This window comes from Triticum urartu, chromosome 2 (genome assembly GCF_003073215.2).
Source record: "Triticum urartu cultivar G1812 chromosome 2, Tu2.1, whole genome shotgun sequence".
Lineage (NCBI taxonomy): Eukaryota > Viridiplantae > Streptophyta > Magnoliopsida > Poales > Poaceae > Triticum > Triticum urartu.
In genome coordinates, this window is record NC_053023.1 from 524,306,694 (window position 1) to 524,331,489 (window position 24,796).

The window sequence follows — 24,796 nt, forward strand, 5'->3', positions numbered from 1 at the left end:
AGCTCCCTTTCCTCTGACAGGATTGGCAGGTGACGTCCGGACAGATCAACTGTCCGGCCCCTTTGCCCGAAGGCCCAGTGGACGCTCGCTTCGCGAGGCTGCTTGTTCTGGCGCCCTATGTGGTGCCGGAGAAGAAGGCCATGAAAAGGGCCAGAGGGACTCGAAAGAGCGCCCGGCGCCAGGAGGTGTCGGATTCATCATCCGACGGTCCCGAAGCACCTTCCTCTCGCGAAGACGATGAGGAAGAAGAAGAAACCTCTCCCCCTCCAGCGGGAGGAGAGAAGAAAAGGAAGGCCGCCCTCTATGAGGAGGCCGGAGGGTTCAAGAAGGGGAAAACCCTTCCTCCGGACTACTCCGCTGACGCCGATGACGGCGGAGACGAGTGGCAGCCTAGGGCCAAGCCCCTGGCAAAATTGTAAGTATCTGGATACCGGAGTAATTCATAGTATTCGTTTATTGCACAGCTTTCCCTTATGTCGAATGTGTTTATGCAGCCCACCCAAAGACCGTCTCGACGTGTCGTCGAGCGGCTCACTGGACTCGTTTGACGTGAACTCACTTCCGACGGCTTCCTCCCTCCGCCCTACGGACGACACCGAAGTGTTGTCCCAACAGGTTCCAATCCGGGAGGAGGTGGTAATGGAAGCACCGCAAGGCGACCTCCCAGACTCCAGGAGTAAGGGGGATGAAACCCCCCAGGGCTCCAAGTCCGGCTCTAGGCCGGACACCACTCCGGAACCTTCAAAGGTTCTGGAGTCCGGCGGGGGACCTCCTTCCAAGAGGAGCAAGTCCACCGTGCCGGCGGCCTCCGTCCAACCGGAGCGACGGACAATATGCTGTTGGCGCTCCAAAGAGCCTCCATCGACGAGGAGCACCGCACTATTATGAGTGTGGTGGTCCAGAAGGTTTAGTTCGCAAAAAACGGACTGATTGAAGCTTGTACTAGCCTTTTAACCGGCTTTGAGGTAAGTAAAGAAAGTGTAAATAATAGTACCGCATAGACAGTAGCCCCAGATGCTCTGTTTGGCGTTCAGGAAGAAAAGCCGAATAGAGGATCAAACAGAATTCGCAGGAGTCTAACAAAAATGAGTCAATATGCATGTGCAGGCTACTCTGCTTGCGTCCGCCGCACTGACTGTGGAAGTGGACACGCTAAAGCAGGACCTCGAAAGGTCCGAGCAAGAGCTCGAGCGTGCCAAGAAGCAGCTCGAGGACAATGAAGGTAAGAAATACCTTGGTCGAATATGTATATATAAAAAAGGTGCAACTGCAAGAAATGACAGGATTAACATGGCTATTGTAGGGGCCACATTTGAGGTGGAGACCCTTAAGCAAGCGCTGCTCGAGGCCGAGAAGAGTGCGGCCGCGGAGCGCACCGAGCGGGAGAGGTATTAGGCCGAGGTTGGCAAGGTGCGGCAAGAGCTCCAAGTTCTCATGAAGAAACATGAGAGTTTGGAGCCTGACTCGAAGATGCGAGCGTCCGAGCTCGCGGCGGCTATTGAAAATGCCAAGTCTGCCAAGACCGAATCCCAGAAGACCCTCCAGGAGTTGGATGAGGTGAAGAGGATAGCGGCGGGTAAGGCATTCTTTATGCAAAGTAAACACGTAAACGTGAGTTACTTGATACTTACCCGAATCCGGAGCTCTCCAGGGGCATTTGCAGATCTTCCCCGGAGTGTATCCGATGCCGCCGCATTCTATCGATCCGAGGAGGGCAGCTCGACGGAGAAGGTGTTCTGGTCTCAGTATGCTGAGGCCGGACACCCCATGCCCCTGAGCGACCAGCTGAAGCAACTGGTCGAGCTCCACAAGGCGGCCGAACAGGCCATGAAGGGCCTCCTAGTTCGGCTGTGGCCTGGAGAGGCAGCTATTTCGGGCTGGTGCGGCGGCTAGTGGAGGCCTGTCCAAGGCTCGACGTCATCAAGCGCTCCGTCTGTATTGAAGGTGCCCGTAGGGCCTTTGCCCGTGCTAAGGTGCACTGGGGCAGGCTGGATGCGGAGAAGCTTGTGAAGGACGGGCCACCAGCGGGGAAAGAGCATCGCAAGCCCGAAAATTACTATAAGGATGTTCTGAAGGGTGCCCGCCTTGTGGCGGATGAATGTAATAGGGATGTAATTTTTGAGTGAAACTCGCTCGTGTTTGTCCTGTGCGCTGAAAACTTGTTCATATGCGCTGAGCAATGCTGCTTGAATTTAAAATATTACCTTCTGTGCGGCTGTTTATCAATACTGAGAGATGGCGAGTCATCGGCTTCTGGCCCCTTGCCGCTAGTGCTGGGGTGTTCGGGGATAAACCTGGGCGCTCTTTTTCCCATATTTGGGTCCTTTGAGGGAGGCGCCCAGCCCAACGAACGAGGCAATCGCACTATAATGCATGAACACTCTCACTTAGCCATAGAATTCTATAATTTTAAATTTCGGCGAAGCCCCTAGTATTCGGAAGACCGAGTTCGGGGCGCTATCCACGCCTTGGCCGGACAGAGCCGACTCTTCGCCCTAAGCGGCATAAGTCTTTAGGGACTCAAAAAAACCTCTCGAACAGCGACCAACTCTCGCTTCATCATGACAGTCAGTTTTAGCTTTCTCCACTGAGGTGCTCGGCCCAGCTCAACTGGGGCACAATCGCAGTGGTTCTCCTAGTGCTACCTTAGCCGATATAGCGGAACGTAAGGCACCAAAACATAGGAGCCGGGAAAACCCAACTATTGACCCAAGACATGATTCGGAGCCGATGCATATAGTGCTATAAGTTCGGGGTGCCGCACTTGTGAAAGTGTTCGGACTTCTCACACCATATTGAGGGGTGCTAAAAGCCCCTGGTGTATTTTGGCCGTACCAAGTTGTACGGGTGCAACATGTCGTTAAGGAACATTTATTTATAAAAAGATAATGCAAAAAATAGACAAAAGCTATGCATTGTTTATTAAAAATAGCTGCGATCAAAGCAGAACGATACAAGTAATGCGATAAACGAAAAGTTGGACTATTTAACATGTCTGCTCCAGGGGCAAGCTGCGGAATAGTATGCGAAACAGGTATACTGCTCGTGATAGAGACCACCTGGGATTTCCGTAATGCGGCATGGCTTGTCTGCTTCCCTGGTCCTTGCATCGTTTGTGTGGCAATTGAACTGCCGAACAGGCCTTCCGAAGAGTAGAGTCCTGGAAGTAAGAGAAAAGTAAAGAATCGGCAGCCCCTGGTGCGGTTTAAGCCGTGTTTTGGGCATGCCGTGATGGTGCCCCTCCCCCTATGCCCATGGTATTTCCAGAGCGTAGTTATGGATGTGAAGTACTAGCATCGCCTTTCTGCGAGGGTTGGGGTTGGGGCCGCATTGCTACGCCTGCTCGGAACATGCCAGGCGGTCTTGTTGTAGGTTACTCCGGGCGCGCTTGACGGTGTCCGGACGTTTAATGGCCGGACTGGAGAACTGCCTGGAGAGGCTGCTTTGTACTTCCGCTACAAGGGCCGCTGTGTGCTCCTCCGTTCGGAGGGAGCGTTCGGTGTTTCCGTTGACCGTAATTACTCCACGAGGGCCTGACATCTTGAGCTTAAGGTATATATAGTGCGGTGCCGCATTGAATTTGGCGAATGCGGTTCGTCCGAGCAGTGCATGATAGCCACTGCAGAATGGGACTATGTCGAAGATCAATTCCTCTCTTCGGAAATTATCCGGGGATCCGAAGACCACTTCAAGTGTGACTGAGCCTATACAGTTGGCCTCTACACCTGGTATTACGCCTTTAAAGGTCGTTTTGGTGGGCTTAATCCTCGAGGGCTCGATGCCCATTTTTCGCACTGTATCCTGGTAAAGCAGGTTCAGGCTGCTGCCGCCGTCCATGAGGACTCTAGTGAGATGAAATCCGTCAATAATAGGGTCTAGAACCAATGCGGCAAATCCGCCATGACAAATGCTAGTGGGATGGTCTCTTCGATCAAAGGTGATCGGGCAGGAGCACCATGGGTTGAACTTTGGGGCGACTGGCTCTACCGCGTATACGTCCCTTAACGCGCGCTTCCGCTCCCTTTTGGGGACATGGGTGGCGTATATCATGTTCACCGTCCGCACTTGTGGGGGCAAACCCTTCTGTCCATTGCTGTTCGGCGGCCGGGGCTCCTCGTCGTCATCGCTATGCAGCCCCTTGTCTTCATTGTCAGCGCTTAGCTTGCCTGCCTGCTTGAACACCCAACAATCCCTGTTGGTGTGATTGGCCGACTTTTCGGGGGTGCCATGTATTTGGCACAAGCGGTCGAGTATTCGGTCCAAGATGGACGGGCCCCTAGGATTCCTTGTGAATGGCTTCTTCCATTGACCGGATTTAGAGCCTCTGAATCCGGCATTAACTGGTGTATCCTCAGCATTGTCGCCGTTAATGCGACGCTTCTGCTTGTTGCGACGCGACCTGCCACTAATGTCCCTGGTGTCCGAACTACCAGGGTTCTTGGTCATATTGTTGCTACGAGCGAGCCAGCTGTCTTCTCCCGTGCAAAAGCGGGTCATGAGTGTCGTGAGTGCTGCCATAGATTTCGGCTTTTCTTGTCCGAGGTGCCGGGGCAGCCACTCGTCACGGATATTGTGCTTGAAGGCTGCTAGGGCCTCAGCGTCCGGACAGTCGACTATTTGATTTTTCTTTGTTAGGAACCGTGTCCAGAATTGTCTGGCCAATTCCTCTGGCTGCTGGATTACGTGACTTATGTCATCGGCGTCTGGGGGTCGCACATAAGTGCCCTGGAAATTGTCAAGGAATGCGGCTTCCAGGTCCTCCCAACAATTGATTGATCCTGTTGGCAAGCTGTTGAGCCAATGCCGAGCTGGTCCTTTAAGCTTGAGTGGGAGGTATATGATGGCGTGAAAATCGTCGCCACGGGCCATGTGGATATGAAGGATATAATCCTTGATCCATACCGCAGGGTCTGTTGTGCCATCATATGATTCGATGTTTACGGGTTTGAAACCCTCGGGGATTTGATGATCCATTATTTCGTCTGTAAAGCACAGTGGGTGTGCGGCGCCTCTGTACTGGGCGATATCATGACGTAGCTCCAATGAGCTTTGTCTACTGTGTTCGGCCCTGCCGAATTTTTGGCCGGCGTGACGGTTACCGTCTCGAGCCATGGGGTGCCCACGTGATCCATAGATCGATCGTGTTTGCCTTGCCTTGTCCTCCAACATGTCTCGTAAGTCCGGTGCATATTCCCATGCCTTGGTACGGGGTGCGGATTGAGTGGAGGGAGAGGAGGCCTCTCTGTCGCGGCCATGAGGTAGCCGTTCGACCGCATCAAGTGCTTCCTCCTCTAATCGGGGTAGCAACTTGCGCTTTGGGTAACTCTTGGAGGGGCGTTCGAGTTTATGCTCTTCAGCCGCAAGGACTTCAGTCCATCTATCAACCAGCAAATCTTGATCAGCTCTGAGCTGTTGCTGTTTTTTCTTGAGGCTTCTTGCCGTGGCCATAAGCCTGCGTTCGAAACGCTTTTGCTCAACGGGATCCTCTGGCACGACGAATTCGTCGTCGTCGAGGCTTGCCTCGTCTTCGGAGGGAGGCATATAATTATCGTCCTCGACCTCTCTGTCTTCCGCTCTCTCATGAGGGCTGGTTTCTCCATCCTCCTATGCTAAACCTTGCTGGAGGGGGTTTTCTTCGGCACTCTCTGGAGTATTATTATCTTCCGTGCTGGAATCACCGTTTTTGTGTTGGCGGGATTTTGAGCGGCGCCGCTGACGCCAGCGCTTGGGCTGTTTCTTGGAGGGGTCATCCTCCGCCGTTCCATCGCCCTCTCCCTCTTTTGTGGTGTCCACCATGTATATGTCATATGACGAGGTGGCTTTCCAGGGCCTAGTAGGCGCTGGTTCTTCATCATCTCCTTCATCGGCGTCCATACCGTTGATGTCTTCGGAGTCGAAGTCGAGCATGTCAGTTAAGTCGTCGACAGTGGCTACAAAGTGGGTGGTGGGGGGGGTTTGAATTTCTTCATCGTTCGTACCCCAACCTTGCTGACCGTAGTGCGGTCAGGGCTCTCCTCATAAAGAGAGAGACTTCAGTGACTTCAGGATATCGCCGAAAGGAGAGTGCTGAAAGATGTCTCTGGTAGTGAACTCCATGATCGGCGGCCAATTGGATTCGACTGGCAGGGGCGCGGAGGGTTCGGAGTTCGGAGAGGAGTCCGGCTCCTTGGAGTCACGAGCCTCGCAGAGTACGGGGCTGGTGTTCGGCTCAATCGCCATTTGGATCGCAGCCCCCGAGGTGGGGTCCAACTGCCCATCCTCGATCGGCGCAGTTGACTCCGAACTAAGGGTCGGAGCCGGTGCGGGTGCGGCCTCCAGGGCACCGTTCGGTGGCAGAGTTAGATCATCCTTGTCATGACAGTGCGGCGCGCTCGACAGTGGTTCGAATCCGTCGAAGATCAAGTCCCAGCGGATGTCAGCCGTGTAGTTTAAACTTCCGAATCTGACCTGACGGCCAGGGGCATAGCTTTCGATCTGCTCTAGATGGCCAAGTGAATTGGCCCGCAATGCGAAGCCGCCAAAGATGAAGATCTGTCCAGGGAGGAAGGCCTCACCCTGGACTGCATCGCCATTGATGATTGTAGGAGCCATCGGGCCTGACGGCGACGGCACAGAGGAACTCTCAATGAAAGCACCAATGTCGGTGTCAAAACCGGCGGATCTCGGGTAGGGGGTCCCGAACTGTGCGTCTAGGCCGGATGGTAACAGGAGGCAAGGGACACGAAGTTTTACCTAGGTTCGGGCCCTCTTGATGGAGGTAAAACCCTACGTCCTGCTTGATTAATATTGATGATATGGGTAGTACAAGAGTAGATCTACCACAAGATCAGAGAGGCTAAACCCTAGAAGCTAGCCTATGGTATGATTGTTGATGTGTGTGTTGTCCTACGGACTAAAACCCTCCGGTTTATATAGACACAGAAGAGGGTTAGGGTTACATAGAGTCGGTTACAATGGTAGGAGATCTGAACATCCGTATCGCCAAGCTTGCCTTCCACGCCAAGGAAAGTCCCTTCCGGACACGGGACGGAGTCTTGAATCTTGTATCTTCATAGTCCAGGAGTCCGGCTGAAGGTATAGTTCGGCTATCCGGACACCCCCTAATCCAGGACTCCCTCACTACTTGTCTACCAGGTGGTGTTCGACGAGACGGGCTTGGGACAGACTAGGCACCGTGGCACGGTGTACCAAGTGGCACCCGGATGGTGGGCTTGGGAACCCTGCACACATCGTTTGGGGCCATACTGGAGACTTCGACCGGAACTCCTTGCGGATGGAACTCGAATAGGCGATAAACCTGGACAAGAGACTTGTGTGGTTAGTTAGCTCGTGGCCGACACCCTCACCCAGCTTCCGCTTGAAGGTTGCCGAGGTACATGGCGTGTACAGGGCTATAAGTGGCGAGAGCGTGTGTGAAGAAGTACACCCCTGCAGGGTCAACATTATCTATTCGATTAGTCGTTTTCCTCGGATATGGAAACTTGTAGGACTTATGTAGTACATAGACAACTTGAAGTGGATACACTAAAATATGCAAGATAAGCGTGAGTGCTATGGATGGCTTTCTCGTAGGGAGACGGGAACGGATCCATAGTGGAGTATTGATATGGTGAATATGTGGACTCGTGTGCATCTTCTCACCTCAAAGAAGTTTCTGGTACTCGTAGTATAGGTTAGCCACTGAGTCAAAGCTGGCTTGTTGCTGTTAACTCCATCACCCCCCTTGATGATAATGTTGCATATGTAGATAGTTATAATGTAAGACTTGCTGAGTACCTTCGTACTCACGTTTGCCTATTTATGTTTTGCAGTTGGTTACGCTAGTGACTTCGACGAGTAACTTGTATCCCAGCTACGATCTTGTACCCTTGGGAGGGTCGTGTTTAGTCAGGCTTCTTAGTCTTTTCCTTTTGTAGTTGTGTGTACTCAGACATGTAATGCTTCCGTTGCTTGTATGCTCTGAATGACGGGTCGTGCGACCCCTGTTTGTATTGAATGCTATGTGGCTCTTCTGGGCCTTTATCTATATGAGTTTGAGTTATGTTGTGATGCCATGTTGTACAACACATACTTGCATGTTATGCGTACGTGTAACGTGTATAGCTATGTGTGGGATCCGACAACCTAGTTGTTTATACCTGGTAGCCTCTCTTATGGGGAAATGTAGTCTTGTGCTTCCATGAGCCATAGTAGTCCGATACAGCCCTGTTCACCGGAGTCCTGCTAGCCCAGCACTACTGCTCTGGCACACTTGACTAGCCGGCATGTGATTCACTTCGTTCCTGTGTCTGTCCCTTCGGGGCAATGTCACGCGGTGAAATCCGGAGTCCTGCCTAGTCTGCTACAGCCCGGGTTCCCGGAGTCCTGTTAGCCCAGTGCTACAGCCCGGATTCATACGCTGTTGACCGACATGCTCGAGGTTGATTCATGTATGCCTGTCCCTGTAAGATAGTGCCACTTTGGGTTCACAACTAGTCATGTCGGCCCAGGTTCTCTATCATGTGGATGCTAGCAACACTAACATATACGTGAGCCAAAAGGCACAAACGGTCCTGGGCCAGGTAAGGTGGCCCCGTGGAATACTGTGCGTGAGGCCGCAAAGTGGTATGAAGTGTTACATGCTAGATCGGTGTGACTTAGGATCGGGGTCCCGGCAGCGTTGGTATCAGAGCCTGAATGTCTGTAGGATTACCAAGCCAAACTGGTCGAAGTTGAGTCTAGAAATGCTTTAGTTATATAAGGGAATTGATTGTGGAAGGGAACGTAAGGCTCTTTTACTCCTTTACCTCGTGTCATTCTTTCTGAGTCAGCCTCTTCTTTTCTATGAGGGTTAAGGCCTAGGCTTCTCCTCTATCTCTCAGGATGACGTGTTGCTAAACCGTTAAGTCTTAGGATTGTTGGGTTGTGTCTCCGTACAGTTCTACTACTTCCGTGTGTCATCTGTTTGACCCAGAACCTTGATATTATGATGCTGATTGATTATGCTATTCCTTTGATGGATGTCTCAAAATCCTTTTGAGCATTTACAGCCGTTATGCTGCCGAAATTGTCCTAGGATTTCAAGAGTTTCCAATGCTTTTGCATTACATTCCGCATCCTTATGTCGATGCTAATTCCATCCTTGTTTCCTTGGTTTCTGTGCTAGGATGTCGTCTGCTAACCGAGGTTCAGTTGCTCATAGCAAGAACCCCGGAGATGGTAGGGATGAGGATCCTCCTGACCAGCCTTTGATGGCAGAGTTCTTGTTAGCATCCGAGAGGAACAAGCGTGAGACTAACCGCTTGCTGGCACAGATTGAGCAGAACACCGCACATCAGCGTAAGAAGTTGGTTTCCATCACCGACTACATTGGTCTGAAACCACCCACCTTCCATCATTCCATTGAGCCACTTGACGCAGATGACTGGCTCCGAAGCATCACTCACAAGTTGCATTCTGCGAACGTAACTGAAGGTGACGAGGTCACCTATGCTACCTATCACTTGGAAGGTCCTGCTAGTATTTGGTGGCAGAGCTATGAGGCTATGCTACCAGCTGGCCAGATTCCTATCTGGAAGGATTTCACCGAGGCTTTTCGTGAGAACCACATTCCTTAGGCTCTCATTGACCACAAGAGGGAAGAGTTCTGTAGTTTTACCCAGGGTAAGTTGCCTGTTGATGCTTACAGTAGCGAGTTTGGAACCCTCGCCCGCCATGCTATAGAAGAAGTGTCCACGGATGCCAAGAAGCAGGCTAGGTTCCGGAAGGGTCTCAACCCTAAGTTGCGTCGTGATCTCCACCTACATCATTGTGATACTTTCCAGGCTCTTGTGAACAAGCCCATTAATGCAGAGACAGCTCAACTCACTTACGAGGAGTCTCGTAAGCACAACCGTGATCTGGGTTCTTCCTCCCGCTCTGGCTCTCAGAAGCGACGGATTTGGATTCCGAACTCAGCTCTTCCACCTGGATATGCACCAAGGCCATCCGATGTGGCGCCTCACCCACCTCAGCAACGTACCCCACCCAGGCCTATTAGTGGACCACTTGCCAATGTGGGTCCACGTCCTACCTCAGGAACTTGCTTCACCTGCGGAGAACCAGGACACTATGCACGTGACTGCCCTCAGTCCAGTTATACTCCACCCCAGTCTGAGAGGTCTGTTGGCCATGAAAAGCCATCAGTCAAGATGATCAGTACCAAGCCAGCCTCCATTGAACGAGCATGTGTGCACCATGTCTCAGCTACAGAAGCTCAAGATGATCCCTACGTCGTATTGGGAACACTTCTTGTCAATTGTCACCCTACTTCAGTTCTGTTCGATACTGGAGCATCTCACTCCTTCATATCCGAAGGTTATGCTCAGTTGCACGACATGTCATTTTGTGATATGCCAACTCCACTAATAATCCAGACTCCTGGTTCCAAATGGAAAACCTCCAAGGTAAGCCATGGTAATCAAATCCTTGTGGACAGACTGGTATTCCTTGCTTGTTTGATATCTCTCAAGTCTTCAGATATTAACATCATCTTGGGTATGGACTGGATGACAGCTCATCATGCCAAGATCGATTGTTACACTAGATCTGTTCAACTTACACATCCATCTGGCAAAATAGTCACTGTCTCCACTAGAGTTGCAAGGCGTCAACTCTATTCTCTTAATGCCAGCCCTCTTCCAGACCTTGAAGATATTCCGGTAGTCCATGACTTCCGGGATGTCTTTCCAGAAGAACTGCCAGGTGTCCCACCTGACAGAGATGTAGAGTTTGTCATAGAACTTATCCCAGGAACTGTTCCAATCTCTAGGAGACCATACAAGATGGCACCTTTGGAGTTAGCCGAGCTTATGAAACAACTTGATGAGTCCTTGCAAAAGGGTTTCATCCGTCCCAGTTCTTCTCCTTGGGCTTGTCCTGTCCTCTTTGTCAAGAAGAGAAGGATGGTACGGATCGGATGGTTGTAGATTATCGTCCCGTTAATTTGGTCACGATAAAGAACAAGTATCCGCTCCCCAGGATCAACGACCTGTATGATCAGCTCGCTGGATCCTCAGTCTTTTCCAAGATGGATTTGAGGTTAGGCTACCACCAAATCAAAATCAGAAACGGGACATCCCCAAAACGGCCTTTGTCACTCGTTATGGTCAATACGAGTACACCGTGATGTCTTTCGGCCTAACCAATGCTCCAGCTACTTTCTCCCGCTTGATGAACTCGATCTTTATGGAGTACTTAGATAAGTTCGTCGTGGTTTATCTCGATGATATTCTTATTTACTCGAAGAACGAGGAAGAGCATGCCGAACATCTTAGGCTTGTGTTAGAAAAACTCAGAGAGCACCGCCTTTATGCCAAGTTCTCCAAGTGTGAATTTTGGTTGCCAGAAGTGACCTATCTGGGCCACGTGATCTCTGGTAAGGGCATTGCTGTCAATCCCGAGAGAGTCAAAGCCGTTCTCGATTGGACTCCACCCGAAACGGTCAAACAAGTTAGGAGTTTCCTTGGTCTAGCCAGTTATTGTCGCCGCTTCGTTGAAAACTTCTCCAAAGTGGCCAAACCCCTCACGGAACTTCTCAAGAAAGATAAAAGGTTTGAGTGGACCCCACAGTGTGAGCACAGTTTTCAGGAACTGAAAAGACGCCTGACTTCTGCGCCCATACTCGTGCCACCGGATTTCACTAAAGACTTTGTTATCTATTGCGACGCTTCGCGTCAAGGACTAGGTTGCATTCTTATGCAGGATCGTCATGTGATTGCCTATGCATCTCGACAGTTGCATCCACATGAGGAAAATTATCCTACACATGATCTAGAGCTTGCAGCGTAGTCTATGCACTTAAGACTTGGCGACATTACCTTCTTGGTAACCGTTGCGAAATCTACACTGACCATCAGAGTCTCAAGTATATCTTCACCCAACCGGATCTGAATCTCAGACAGAGACGTTGGTTGGAGTTGATCTCGGATTACGACTTAGGAATCACCTACACCCCAGGCAAAGCCAATGTCATGGCTGATGCTTTAAGTCGTAAATCCTATTGCAACAACCTCATGTTGCAACAATGTCAACCACCCCTCCATGAGGAACTGTAAGCTTAACCTTCACATAGCTCCTCATGGTTCCCTTTCTACCTTGGTGGCGAAACCTACCCTTACGGATCAGATCATAGAGGCTCAGAAGCATGATACGGGAATTTCCCGGATCAAGAAAAATATTTCAAAGGGAGTTGCGCAACTGTTTCTCTATGGATGAACGAGGTGTTGTTTACTTTGGAAACCGTTTGGTGGTTCCCAAATGTCAACAGATGCAGCAACTGATCCTAAGGAGGCCCATGATCATCCCCTCTCACGATTCATCGCCCGGTAGTACAAATATGTATCAGGACCTACGCCAGAGGTTCTGGTGGACTAGGATGAAGAGACAAATCACTCAGTATATTGCCAACTGTGACGTTTGTCGTCGCGTTAAGGCAGATCATCAAAGACCTGCTGGCACCCTTCAACCTTTAGCTATTCCCGAGTGGAAATGGGACAAAGTTGGTATGGACTTCATCACCGGCTTTCCCAGGACCAAGAAAGGAAATAATGCTATATTCGTAGTCATTGACCGTCTTTCCAAAGTGGCTCACTTCCTACCTGTTCGAGAGAGTATCACTGCTAGTCAGCTCGCTGACTTATATATCTCCCGAATAGTGTCACTCCATGGTGTTCCACTAGAGATCAATTCAGACCATGGCAGTCTTTTCACCTCTCATTTCTGGGAAAGTTTCCAGAACGCCATGGGAACTCATCTTTCTTTCAGTACCGCTTTCCACCCTCAGTCAAGTGGTCGGATGGAAAGGGTCAACCAAATTCTCGAAGACATGCTTAGAGCTTGCGTTATCTCATTTGATATGGATTGGGAGAAATGTCTTCCCTTTGCCGAGTTTGCTTATAACAATAGCTACCAATCCAATCTTAAGAAAGCACCCTTCGAGATTCTGTATGGACGAAGATGTCGAACACCTTTGAACTGGTCAGAAACCGGTGAGAGACAATTCTTTGGACCGGATATGATCCAGGAGGCAGAAGAGCAAGTTCGCATCATTCGTGAGAATTCGAAAACAGCCCAATCTCATCAAAAGAGCCAGTATGACCGTCGTCATAAGGAAGTGGCTTATGAAGTTGGCGACAAGGCTTACCTTCAGGTTACTCCTTTGAAGGGTACCCATCGTTTCGGTATCAAGGGCAAGTTGGCTCCTCATTACATTGGTCCTTTTCGCATTCTCGCTAAACGAGGAGAGGTTGCCTACCAGTTGGAACTACCTCCACATCTTTCTCGAGTTCATGATGTCTTCCACGTCTCTCAACTCAGGCGTTGCTTCTCGGATCCCATCCGCGGAGTGGACCATGAAATGCTTGATCTCCAAGATAACCTCACTTATCGAGAGAACCCCGTTCACATTCTGGATCAAGCAGAGCGTGTCACTCGACGTCATAACATCAAGTTTTTCAAGGTTCAGTGGTCTCATCATTCTGAGAGAGAAGCTACCTGGGAGCGAGAAGATCGTCTTCGACTTGAGTACCCCACTTTCTTTCCGCCAACTCCTGAATCTCGGGACGAGATTCTTCCGAGTGGGGGCGAGTTGTCACATCCCTAGTTCTGGTATGACCTAGACTAGCTAGTCATTTGTGCATCATGTTTAAATTCCATTTAAATTTGAAATGGGGATTTGTGAAACCCCCAGAAATCATTTCTGGAAATGACCCAGATAAAAAGTGCTCCAAAAAGGACCAACAAAATGTTCATGTTGCTCTCTGAAAATATTGGTTAGAGGTAAAATTCAAACCAATAATTTTGGGAGCCCATAAATATTTATTTTGTCCTTTTGGAATTAATACAATAATTATTTGCCTTGGATATATATATATACGTGATATATTTTATATATGTCCAAAAATTCTGGTTTTTGTTGAGGGGCTTTGGAATAATCCAACTAGTCCCTACAAGAATTATCAGAAGCAACAAAAATGATTTAGTGTCTAAAACTAAATCAAAACAAATTACAGAAAATGCAAAACAGAAGAAAAAGAGAGGGGAAAACACTTACCTGGCCTCCCTGTAGCCTGGCCCGGCTTCTCTCGGCCCAGCCCACCAGTCCAACCACCAGGAGCTTCTTCAAGCTCCTTCCAGTAGGAGCTGCTGCGTGCCCGCCTCACAGCCGACCGCGGCCACATCTCCCCGCCACCTCCTGCTTCCTTCCCCATCCTTGACCAGGCGCCTAGAGATGGCCGAGCCCCCCTGGTCCTTCCCCTCTCTCGCAGCTCACTCTCCCTTCCCCTGCTCTCTCTCTCTGTAGCACGCCCGAACGGGTCCGTCGCCGCCGTTCGCTGGCACCGTGACCACCATGGTCTTCTCGCCCCTTCCCCACGTCCAAAAGCTCCGTGACGATGCATATCTCCTCTACGCGGAAGATCCCGAACCCAGGAGCACCGTGGTGACGCCTTCGAGCTCGTCTTCCACGTCAGGCGCCGCCGATCACCGTCGGCAATTTGCGACGTCTGGCGCGCCCCCGAGCCCGCTGACCTTCTCTTCCGACCCCAGGTGAGCCCCGGCGTCTTTCCCCTCTCTTCTTGCTGCCGAACGCGTCCCCTAACCATGCTTTTCACCGGAGCCGAAAGCTTCCGCCCGCCAACCATGTCACCGCCGTCGCCGCAGCCGCTCAGGCTCAAAACCGAGCGCGTCACCGTGCTCAGCACAACTCCACGGGCCCAGAGCAACCAACCGTTGCTCCTGCCGTGCACCATAGCGACGTTTGCATCATCGCCCGAACTCCGGCCACCACCGCGATCTTGCCTCCGGCGAGCTCGGGCCACCTCAGCCCCTGCCGTTTCCACAAATGGATGCGGGCGAGTCGCAGCTCCACAAAGATGCCCTCCGCCGGCCATTTGGTCGCCGGAGGAGGAATCCCGAACCCCTCCGCCGTCTCTGGCCTTGCCGGTGACGAGCGCTGGGTCAACTCCGGTGTGGGTTGACCCCCACAGCCCAGTTTGACCTCCCCCTCTCTCACACTGACTTGCGGGCCCCGCCCGACTAATTACCTTAGTTAGCACTAATTAACTAACTAGGTTAGCTACTACGGTCACTGACTAGTGGGCCCTGCCCAGTTAGTTAGGACTAACTAACTTAGTTAGTTGACTGGGTCACTGACCAGTGGGACCCACTGGTTAGGTTTGACCTGGTCAACCCTGTTGACTCGCTTACGTCATGCTGATGTAGAGCTGACGCAATAATTGATTTCTGGAATTAATTTAACTCAGGAAATTCCAGAATATTGCCTAAACTTCAAAAATTCATAATAATTCAACCGTAGCTCAGAATGAAATAAATTATATATGAAAAATTATTAGAAAAATGCAAGGAATCCATTTATGCCAGTTACATGCATGAAAAACCAACTTATACATGCTGTATAAGTGAAAACATAATATGGGCATTTTAAATGCTTCATTTTGAATTGCATTTGAATCTTTGATTCAAATTGGCTTCAACCAACTTGGTAGCATCTTGCATTAGCCCAAACACTAGCATTTGCGCATGTCATGTTCATGCATCATTTTGTTGCATTTGTTTGTGTGTTGATCGCCGGCACCGTTTCTGCTCGATAGGTTCCACTCCGGAAGGTGTTCCCGAGTACCTGTCAGAGGAGCCGTACACCTTCGTCATTCTATCAGGCAAGCAAACCCCCTTGAGCATCTCGATAAATCCCACTCTCTCGCTCTTGCTCTATATACTGCATTAGGACAACAATGATTCAACTGCTACTTTTCTACTGCGGTAGTTGAACCCATTCCTCTGCATGACCTGTCATTGCTATAGTAAATAGTTGAAACCCACTAGCATGAGTAGGAGTTTCTTGAGCCTTGATGTGCCTACTCATCCATGTTTGTTTTCTTTATGCCAGCTATGCTTAGAGTTCTGTCAGGTCTGATTCATCGGGAATGAATCGGAGTTGTGAACATGTCCTACCGATAAAAGGCTAAGAGTGTGAACACGTTTTGGTAAAGGTAGCGATGAGAGGCCATGTAGGAGTACATGGTGGGTTGTCTCATTGGAACCGTCCCTAAGCACTGAGTTCTGTGTATGTTATCCAAGTCCAGTTACTACCACACATTGGGTTCCGGTTATCCGGACCCTCTCGGCTTATTAATCCACTTGATCTCTATCCAGGAGTTGCAACAAGTTTCTGGCGTTTGTAGGTAGTGCTACTTGTCTACCAGGTGGTGCTCGACGGGACGGGCTTGGGATAGACTAGGCACCGTGGCACGGTGTACCAAGTGGCACCCGGATGGTGGGCTTGGGAACCCTGCACACATCGTTTGGGGCGGTACTGGAGACTTCGGCCGGAACTCCTTGCGGATGGAACTCGAATAGGCGATAAACCTGGACGAGAGACTTGTGTGGTTAGTCAGGTCATGGCCGACACCCTCGCCCGGCTTCCGCTTGAACGTTGCCGAGGTGCATGACATGTACAGGGCTATAACTGGCGAGAGCGTGTGTGAAGAAGTACACCCCTGCAGGGTCAACATTATCTATTCGAATAGCCGTTTTCCTCGGATATGGAAACTTGGAGGACTTATGTAGTACATAGACAACTTGAAATGGATACTCTAAAATATGCAAGATAAGCGTGAGTGCTATGGATGGCTTTCTCGTAGGGAGACGGGAACGGATCCATAGTGGGGTATTGATATGGTGAATACGTGGACTCGTGTGCGTCTTCTCACCTCAAAGAAGTTTCTGATACTCGTAGTATAAGTTAGCCACTGAGTCAAAGCTGGCTTGCTGCTGTTAACTCCACCACCCCCCTTGATGATAATGTTGCATATGTAGATAGTTCTGATGTAAGACTTGCTGAGTACCTTCATACTCACATTTGTCTATTTATGTTTTGCAGTTGGTTACGCTAGTGACTTCGATGAGTAGCTTGTATCCCAGCTACGATCTTGTACCCTTGGGAGGGTCGTGTTTAGTCAGGCTTCTTAGTCTTTTCCTTTTGTAGTTGTGTGTACTCAGACATGTAATGCTTCCGTTGCTTGTATGCTCTGAATGACGGGTCGTGCGACCCCTGTTTGTATTGAATGCTATGTGGCTCTTCTGGGCCTTTATCTATATGAGTTTGAGTTATGTTGTGATGCCATGTTGTACAACACATACTTGCATGTTATGCGTACGTGTAACATGTATAGCTATGTGTGGGATCTGACAACCTAGTTGTTTATCCCTGGTAGCCTCTCTTATGGGAAAATGTAGTCTTGTGCTTCCATGAGCCATAGTAGTCCGCTACAGTCCAGTTCACCGGAGTCCTGCTAGCCCAGCACTACTGCTCCGGAACACTTGACTGGCCGGCATGTGATTCAGGTCGTTCCTGTGTCTGTCCCTTCGGGGAAATGTCACGCGGTGACATCCGGAGTCCTGCCTAGCCTTCTACAGCCCGGGTTCCCGGAGTTCTGTTAGCCCAGTGCTACAGCCCGGATTCATACGCTGTTGATCGACATGCTCAAGGTTGATTCATGTATGCCTATCCCTATAAGATAGTGCCAGTTTGGTTCACGACTAGTCATGTCGGCCCGGGTTCTCTGTCATATAGATGCTAGCGACACTATCATATACGTGAGCCAAAAGGCGCAAACGATGCCGAGCCAGGTAAGGTGGCCCCGTGGGAATACCGTGCATGAGGCCGCAAAGTGGTATGAAGTGTTACATGCTAGATCGGTGTGACTTAGGATCGGGGTCCCGACAATGGGTGATGCTATCAGGACAGGGGCTGCTTCATCAAAGCCCAAAGAAGCACCCAAAGCAGCCTCCAAGCCCAAGAGTGCACCTAAGAGGAATACCAGGAGTATACCAGCTGCTGAGAAGACCAAGGCCCTAGTGCCTGAAGTTGCTGCTGATGAAGATGATGAAGGACAAGTCCTGAGGAAGCTCAAACCCAAGATTCCAGACCACAATGATGCTCATCCTGTGGCTGAGAAGATGAAGATCAGGAGAGACTCAGGACTAAGGAAATGGAGATAGACAGACACATATGCTACAAGAAGAAGAACTGCTGTTGATTACAGGTTCCACACAAAGGAACAGCAAGATTTCTATGAGACAGTGCTGCTGGACAAGAAGCCTATAGTGTGTGAAATGAGGTGGGTCGACTGGAAGTATATCAAGGAAAATGAGGAACACTATCCTGGTGTGTTTGACAGCTTCAGTGCTTGTGGAATTGCAGACTTTGTTGGGCAGAAGCTCACAAAGTGGAATGAGGAGCTCATAATGCAATTATACTCCATAGCACACTTCTATCCAGATGGCAGGATAGTATGGATGTCTGAAGGTACAATTATACTCCATAGCACACTTCTATCCAGATGGCAGGATAGTATGGATGTCTGAAGGTACAAGGTATCACTCAACTATTGAGGAATGGGCAAATCTGCTCAATGCTCCTAAGGAAGAAGAAGATGACTTGGATGTCTATGCCAAGAAGAATATGGGTCACAACTCTATGGCAAACATGTATAAGGAGATTCCTAAAGATGATCTTGAGACTCACTAGTTTGGGTCAGTAAAACACTTGCTGTCAGGGCTGCCTACAATCAATTGGATCCTTAGGCACACTTCTTGCCCAAGTCTGGTGATCACAGAATGATCAGAGGCCATGCAATTAACTTGCTACATATATTTGATGTGCCACAGAAGTTCAAGGTCATGAGCCTTATAGTTGAGACTATCAAGAGGACTGCAGGAGACCAGAAAATAAGTTGTGGATATTCCCCACAAATCCAGGAGTTGATAAACTCAAAGATGGGCACAGGCACATACCTGTTGGATAAGAAACACTTGCCTATCTACCCAGACTTCAAGGACAATCAAGTTGTGATGAATGAGAATGAACCATCATCTGTACAAGCTCAAGAGAAGAAGGAGAAAGCAAAGAAAGAGAAGGCTGCCAAGATGCCAACTCAAGAGGAGGCATCTGAGTACTTTTTGAAAAGCATGCAGGACCAGCTTGGTTATTTGATAGCATCAACTTTGAGGATTGAGAAGGGGTTGGCCACCCTAACTCAAAACCAGGAGAGCCTGGAAAGAATCATGGAACAAAAATTCTATGATTTAGATGTCAAATTAACTGAGATTGAGTCAGTTGTGGAGCAGCTACAGGATGACATGCATGAGAGGAAGGGCAGAACAACCACTGATGCATTTGCCAGAGTGCCTAGAGCTCAGAGATCAACTGCAGTGCCAGTAACAGACACCAGAGCCACTTCATCTACACCAGCTACAACTTCAGTGCCACCAGCTCCAGCACCTACCCCAGCTATCCCTAGGTGGTTTTGGTAATTCCTAACAACATATAGCTCATTGAGCTAACATTATTCCAAGATTAATATTTTAGGAAAAGCTCAATGAATGGCATGGCATGGATGAGGAAAGTGGATCCCTCAAAATTCTAAGGACAAAAAGTTTGGCTCAAGCTTCAAGATCAAGACTCTACATTTTATATTTTAGTGATCTAAGATCACATTGAGTCTATAGGAAAAGCCAATACTATCAAGGAGGGATGAGGTGTTGCTTAATGGCTTGCTTGCTCAAAGTGCTTAGTGATATGCTCCAAAATCCTCAACTACCTTCCCACATCCACATATGACCTAAACCAAAAGTCAAACTCGGCCCCACCGATTCTTTCTATCTGGCGCCACCGAGTTTCAATTGTCATAGCCACTACCACAAACCCTAGGCAAATCGGTCTCACCGATAGGGATCTCTGTCTCACCGAGATGGGATTGTAATCTCTTTGTTTCCCTTCGTAACGTTTCGGTCTTACCGAGATGAGCGATTGGTCCCACCGAGGTTGCAATGTAAACTCTCTGTTTCCCTTTTGTAACATTTCGGTCTGAGCGAATCGGTCCCACCAAGTTTACCTGACCAACTCTCTGGTTAGCTTATTACCAAAATCAGTCCCACCGAGTTTGTGTAATAGGTCACACCGAGATTACGTTATGCCCTAACCCTAACCATATCGGTCCTACCGAGTTGCATCTCAGTCCCACCGAAAATCCTAACGGTCACTAGGTTTGCTGAATCGGTCCGACTGTGTTTAATCATTCAGTCCCACTGAGTTTGCCAAATTGTGTGTAACGGTTAGATTTTGTGTGGAGGCTATATATACCCCTCCACCCACTCTTCATTTGAGGAGTGAGCCATCAGAACATACCTACACTTCCAATACACATTTTCTGAGAGACAACCACCTACACTTGTGTTGAGGTCAAGATATTCCATTCCAACCATATGAATCTTGATCTCTAGCCTTCCCCAAGTTGCTTTCCACTCAAATCTTCTTTCCACCAAATCCAAATCCTGAGAGAGAGAGAGAGAGTTGAGTGTTGGGGAGACTATCATTTGAAGCACAAGAGCAAGGAGTTCATCATCAACAGACCATTTGTTACTTCTTGGAGAGTGGTGTCTCCTAGATTGGCTAGGTGTCTCTTGGGAGCCTCTGACACGATTGTGGAGTTGAACCAAGGAGTTTGTAAGGGCAAGGAGATCGCCTACTTCGTGAAGATCTACCGCTAGTGAGGCAAGCCCTTCATGGGCGATGGCCATGGTGGAATAGACCAGGTTGCTTCTTCGTGGACCCTTCGTAGGTGGAGCCCTCCGTGGACTCGCGCAACCGTTACCCTCTGTGGGTTGAAGTCTCCACCAGCGTGGATGTACGATAGCACCACCTATCAGAACCACGACAAAAACATCCGTGTCTCCAATTGCATTTGAATCCTCCAGACCCTTCCCTTTACATTCTTGCAAGTTGCATGCTTTACTTTTCGCTGCTCATATACTCTTTTGCATGCTTGCTTGAATTGTGTGGAGATTGCTTGACTTGTGCTAAGATAGGTAAAATCTGCCAAGAACTAAAATTGGGAAAAGGCTAGATTTTTATTTGGTCAAGTAGTCTAATCACCCCCCTCTAGACATACTTTCGATCCTACAAAAGGCCTTCAATGAAATGTTGGAGTCTTCAAAACGTCAGCTCCATGAGCACAGTGAGCTTTGTAAGTTGGATGCCATCTCACAAGTAATGGCTCTGAAGGCTCAGTTCAACTTGGGCAGAGAATGCTACGACGCAATGATGACAGTATTTGGACGCTTTCTACCCAAAGGCCATGTAATGCCTCCAAACCTGTACCAGTCGGACAAAATCCTCCGTGCACGGAAGCTGCCCTATGAGAAGATACATGCATGTGAGAAAGGATGTGCTTTATTTAGGCTTGACTATGCGGACTTGAACTATTGTCCCATTTGCAAGTCTTCCAGGTATGTTGTGGTAGACAACGGTATGGGTGAGAAGACACAGACCAAAATCCCCATTAGTGTTCTTCGGTATATGCCAATCGTACCAAGACTTCAACGTCTTTTCATGGTCGAAGAGACGGTCAGACACATGACATGGCACAAAACAGGCAAAAGAACCAAAATAGATGCAGATGGGAATCTGATGATGGCACACACATCGGATGGTGTTGCGTGGAAAAAGTTTGATGAATTACATGCTGACAAAGCGGCAGATCCAAGGCATCCTCGAGTCGGCATCAGCACGGATGGGTTCAGTGTGTTTGGTATGACGGCAGCCCAATACAGTTGTTGGCCCGTATTTGTCTTTCGACTCAATCTCCCCCCGGACAGATTATGCAAAGAAAGAACATTTTCCTGACGTTGATAATTCCAGGGCCCAACAATTCGGGGAAAAATATGAATGTGTACATGCAGCCGCTTAAGAACGAATTGCAAGAAGCCTGGGATAATGGGTTCAAGATATATGACGCCTATAGCAAATGGAACTTCATAATGTGTGTCTGGTACATGTACTCGACGCATGACTTGCCGGCGTATGCGCTATTCGTTGGCTGGTGTGTGCATGGAAGGTTCCTATGCCCCACATGCAAGGGAACTCTTGAGTTTCGTTGGCTTCAGGCCGGTCGCAAGTTTTCTTGCTTCGACATGCATAGACAGTTCCTGGATCCTCGCCATAAGTTTAGGAAAGACAAGAAGAACTTCATCAGAGGTAGAGTTGTCAAAAACTCTGCACCACCTGTGTTGACAGGCCAACAGACCCTGGATCAGGCGCACCACTCTGCACCACTTTGTTTCTCTCTTTCAGGCACGCTAAAATAAGGCGGATAAGGTGCCAGAGGTGTACAACCTGTATGCCATGGCCCACACTGCCTCTTATATGAAAGCCAAGGCATTCTCTCTGTCTGACCTCGATGATCCAAATAACTTCACCGACATCTCCTCCCATGACAAGCACGTGAAATATAGAGTTGAGGGGAATGCGAGGAAAGGGGAGGACTTTAACCCGAGCCAGGGTCCCATTGATACAGAGCCGCTGATGATACCTGGTGGCGGGAGGTCCCATGGCTCCAGAGCCATGGGAGATGGACTTATCCGTTGTCCTAGCACTCTCCCGGAGATCAAGGCGCGCCAGTCGAGCTCCGCTCCTGAGATAAGGCCTAGTGAACGGCCAGTCCAACTCGCCTTCAAGGTTAGTTATACGTACTCAGCTATCTTTCTCCATTACATTGTGTGTGCTTCCATCAATGATTACAAATGGTCATGTGAGTGGTGCTGTAAGCTGCTTGAGGGAGTCCTGGATTAGGGGGTGTCCGGATGGCCGGACTATACCTTCAGCCGGACTCCTGGACTATGAAGATACAAGATTGAAGACTTCATCCCGTGTCCAGAAGGGACTTTCCTTGGCATGGAAGGCAAGCTTGGCGATACGAATATGTAGATCTCCTACCATTGTAACCGACTTTGTGTAACCCTAACCCTCTCAGGTGTCTATATAAACCGGAGAGGTTCTAGTCCGTAGGACAACATACAGAACAACAATCATACCTTAGGCTAGCTTCTAGGGTTTAGCCTCTCCGATCTCGTGGTAGATCTACTCTTGTACTACCCATATCATCAATATTAATCAAGCAGGACGTAGGGTTTTACCACCATCAAGAGGGCCCGAACCTGGGTAAAACTTCATGTCCCTTGCCTTCTATTACCATCCGGCCTAGATGCACAGTTCGGGACCCCCTACCCGAGATCCGCCGGTTTTGACACCGACATTGGTGCTTTCATTGAGAGTTCCTCTGTGTCGTCGCCGTTAGGTTTGATGGCTCCTATGATCATCAATAGAGATGCAGTCCAGGTTGAGACCTTCCTCCGTGGACAAATCTTCGTCTTTGGTGGTTTCGCACTGCGGGCCAATTCTCTTGGCCATCTGGAGCATATCGAAAGCTATGCCCCTAGCCGTCAGGTCAGATTTGGAAGTTTAAACTACACGGCTGACATCCGCGGGGACTTGATCTTCGACGGATTCAAGCCACTGCCGAGCGCGCCGCACTGTCATGACGAGCATGATCTAGCTCTGCCACCGAACAATGTCTTGGAGGCCGCAGCCACATTGGCTTCAACCCTTAATTCAGAGCCAACTGCACCGATCGAGGATAGGTGGTTGGACGCCGCCTCGGGGGCTGCGATCCCAACGGCGATCGAGCCAAACACCAGCCCCGCACTCCGCGAGACTCGTGACTCCAAGGAGCCGGACTCCTCTCCGGACTCCGAACCCTCCGCGCCCCTGCCGATCGAATCCGATTGGGCACCGATCATGGAGTTTACTGCCGTGGACATCTTTCAGCACTCGTCTTTCGGCGATATTCTGAAGACACTAAAGTCTCTCTCTTTATCAGGAGAGCCCTAGCCGGACTACGGTCAGCAAGGTTGGGATACGGACGATGAAGAAATTCAAAGCCCACCCACCACCAACTTTGTAGCCACTGTCAACGATTTAACCGACATGCTCGACTTCGACTCCGAAGGCATCGATGGTATGGACGCCGATGAAGGAGACGATGAAGAACCAGCGCCTATTGGGCCCTGGAAATCCACATCGTCATATGACATATACATGGTGGACGCACCAAAAGATGACGACGAGGAGCGGAAGGACGCACGGAAGGCTTGTTCCCTCGAGAAGCATTCAAAGCGGCAATGCAAGCGCCGCCCCAAATCTTGCCTCGACAGAAATAACGATCACACAGACCTAGCGCTGGAGCAGGGCGAACCGCTGTCGGACAACGGCAATCCGGATAATCAAACCGAACAAACAAATTCTATCAAGGATAATGGTCTGGACGACATAACGCCGGACAGGCACCCGGAGCAGCAGAATGCCCGTAAAAGGCTTGTTGCCACCGCAAGGAGTCTTAAAAAGCAAAAGCAAAGTCTCAAGGCTGTGCAAGACACACTCCAAATCAGATGGAGTAAAATACTCAACACAACAGCGAGGTATGGCGACAATCGCCCCTCCAAGAGCTACCCAAAGCGGAAGCTGCTACCTGAATTCGATGAGGAGGCCTCAGAACCCCCAACACCAAATATCAAAGCAGCCGCCTGGCCGGATAGATGAACCCTCTACCAACACAGAGCAGCACACAACGCCACTCACAATACAACACGCGACCCATGCGAGGGCTCACACCCAAAGGACGGCGCAACAAGATCCATCTATGGACCACGCAAGCGCGCCCCAGCATACAATGCAACACAATAAACATCCAAACAAGGTGGTACACCCAGCTACAGGGGTGCCGCACACCCCCTATGTTTCACCGATGAGGTGCTGGACCATGAATTTTCAGAGGGATTCAAACCTGTAAACATAGAGACATACGATGGAACAACAGACCCTGGGGTCTGGATTGAGGACTACATCCTTCATATCCATATA